Genomic DNA, 3,405 nt, shown 5'->3' with positions numbered 1-3,405 from the left:
CCATAAGCCGACATGCGACTGCCTGCGACAGTATCAGAATTTACCCTCAAATGGATAACTTGGCGACCGGGTGGCAGCTACAGTATTAGTGGTGACGCGACCAGGATGGATACGTAACCAGTAACATTCTGTGTGCCGTGAGTTGGTAACCAATTTGGTTTGGCAGATACCAGGTGACTAACTCTCTATAGCTGTATGCAATATGCATACATTTTGTAGCGGTGACTGGTTGCGCCACCATAATATCCCAGTGAAATGAAAAGAAAAAACTGAATCATGTGAATACTATACTGTTCCGAAAAATCCTTCGGACCAAAAAAGGGCTATCAAGATAAAATGTCAAACGTTCATGTACTCGTATAATGTTTATACAGATGGGTCGTCGCGCAGCGTGATTTCACTTTTCATCTCATAATTACGAGTGATTAGCATTGTTTACGTGTTTGTTTTATTTGCGCGCTTCTGTTCAATGTTCCGAGTAATGCCAGCGTGGGCGGGTATAGAGGCACATTCGCATGACACTCGCAAAACGAACATCATAAAGTAAATTATTCTTTTCATAGAACTTAATGAAAAGGATTTATCACACGCGTATTTCATGCGAAGTTTTCGTTTGGCCCTGTACTGTTAACTGTATCTTTATTTCACAAAGGGAAGCTGTGTGTGACTGATTTATTTCCAGAGGTCCTTAATGTTTTACAGTTCTCGAGCCTATTTACAGCTCTGTTAATTAAAATGAACTTTGTGAGACATCTGTCATCAATGAAAATGTATGATTGCAAAATATTTTACATATGTATATCTATGCTTATATAAAACTTCCAATCTGACTTATTTGGAATCAGACCCGCTATGTACACCAGCAAAAGTAGTACATATACATATGCACTATTTAAGTATCTTCTCCTTATCACTCATGCGATATTATACACATAGAGACGTGTGGTCTTAGTGCAAATTTAATTTACTGGAAAGTCGTGAAACTTTAGTTTCGTAGGAGGTGTAATCATAAGCTATAAAGCATTTTATGATCAACCATTCGTCATAGGTACCTACTAGGAGCAAATTGAATGGGTGGGTAGACACAGTTCATCAGACGGTATAGCACTAATAGTACCTAAGATCTTCATTAAAATGTATTGAAGTGTCCCAGCCATACATAAAACACACCCTGTATCAAACTGATTGATGGATTGATAGAGTGATTGACATACGACGTAGAGCCGAAATCGACTTTTGGAAAAGTAGCAACAAGCTCCTTAACGAAGGATTTTATAGGATTTTTTCTTCAATCACGCGTGAGATTATTATTTTTTAATACCGCGGGCTCACAGAAAACCATCGTGAAACAACGCTTGCGTTGTGTCAGTGAGGTTACCGGAGGTCCAATTAATCCTCTGCCCAATCTTCCCACTCCCTGATTCCCCAACAATCCTTAAATTTCTAACCCCGAAAAGGCCGGCAACGCACTTGTAACGCCTCTGGTGTTACATGTGTTCATGAGCGTTGGTGATTGCTTACAATTAGGTGATCCGTCTGTTCGTTTAGAAAAAAATTACCCACTTTGTTCCCAAAACCGAATTCCGCCACTTTATTAAGTATAATTTTACTTAAAACATTCCTAATTAGCTAAGAATAAATTGTTACTTAAGTGCCTAAAGCCACACTAACCTTTTCTTTTATTCATTTTTATTTTTTTCTTTCATTATCGTGGGAGGAAGTCAATAGCACCAATTAGCTTATTTTTCTATAAGAGATTAGCCGCGAGCGCTCAAAGATAAGAAAAAATATTTAAATACACTTAATTAAAATAAAAAGCGTACTCAGAATTGTATGCCTCATTACAGGCCTGATTTAATTGTTTATGGTGGTTCTTATAAACTGTATTGTTTTTCTACTTTAACATCAAAAGCATTTTCTTGTCTTTATTAAATTGTGAACTTTTATACATATGTATACAGTTATACACTGTATATCTAGTATCTACACAGTATAACTGTATACATATGTATAAATGTCAGATCCTTTTACTATTCCATAATTTACTACACACACACTAGCTAAATTAGATAAAAAAGCATTTTAGAACAAAAACTTAAATAATAATATGGTCCTAGCAAGAAATAATGTTTTAATTAGTTAAAAGACTTCGCTATTGATGCTTACTAGTATTTATAACAATGGTTTACAAACCATAGTCACATGATATAAAAATCTTATAGATATACATAGATATCATATAGAAATATGGCTATAATCGGGATGTTTGATCAGCGCCCTAGAAGAAACGAACAGAGTTCCATCAATATTGATAGGATATCGCTACGTAGCAATGTCAGCGAAATATACCAGGAAGCGTTTACTCTACAGACAATATGTGACGAGAAATAATAACTCATTCGACAATAATGAGGTTCAATATAACCTGAGTTTGCATTTATATAGACTAGCAAAATTACAAAGAAAAAAATATGTATACCATTTGTTATAAAAAATAAAATAAAACTAATGGCATCTCATTATTTTATACAAAAGAGTATTATAATGACTGTAACAATGTCAGGAAAAAAATTAAGTAAGAGTATTAGTTTTACTATTATAGAGCAAAAAATGTTATATAAAAATAGTTTGAATCTTTTTTGTAATTGTGTGAATTATTTATTTTTATACTGGCTAAATTACTCAAAAAAAACGGTAAGAGCCATTTAATAGAAAAAAAATAAACAGATAAAAAAAATCTAATGGCATTTCTAAATTACTTAGACAGAATTAAGCCAGTAATCGTTTTTTATTTAATGCCACGAAAGAGTATTCGTTGCAAAAAGGTCTATTGTGGTAAGACGTTATTAATTTTTATTTCGTTGACATTTTTTTAGTTTTGTAGTAGTTTACTTACTTATGAATGACTTAAAAATGCTTATTACGCAAGTTTCGTACGTCAAAATTTTCATTTCACTCTTCATGCCATAATTAAGAGAATTTACAGTAAACTTCAATAATATTAAGAGCCCCAAAATTAAACTTCACAGTCTTGTTATCGCTCCTTCGCAGCTGAGACGGTGTGACGTAAACACTATCAGGACCTAGATACCATGACTATTTAATATGTCTCACTACAACGTCCTGACATGAGATGGGTCCTGTAATATCACTAAGCACTAATATAGCCAGGACGTAACATGATGCTGTCATAGATACTAGATTCATCACGCTGTCCTAGGTACAATAATAATATTATTCTGAAGTTTAGTCTGTTCCTAGAAATCTATACTATCTATACTAATATTATAAAGCTGAAAAGTTTGTTTGTTGGTTTCAACGTACTAATCTCAGGAAGTACTGGTCTGATTTGAATAATTCTTTTTGTGTTGGATAGCGTATTTATCGAGGATGGTTATGTATGTA

Source organism: Spodoptera frugiperda, chromosome 23, assembly GCF_023101765.2.
Source record: "Spodoptera frugiperda isolate SF20-4 chromosome 23, AGI-APGP_CSIRO_Sfru_2.0, whole genome shotgun sequence".
In the NCBI taxonomy this organism is placed as follows: Eukaryota; Metazoa; Arthropoda; class Insecta; order Lepidoptera; family Noctuidae; genus Spodoptera; species Spodoptera frugiperda.
This window is presented reverse-complemented; position numbering follows the sequence as displayed.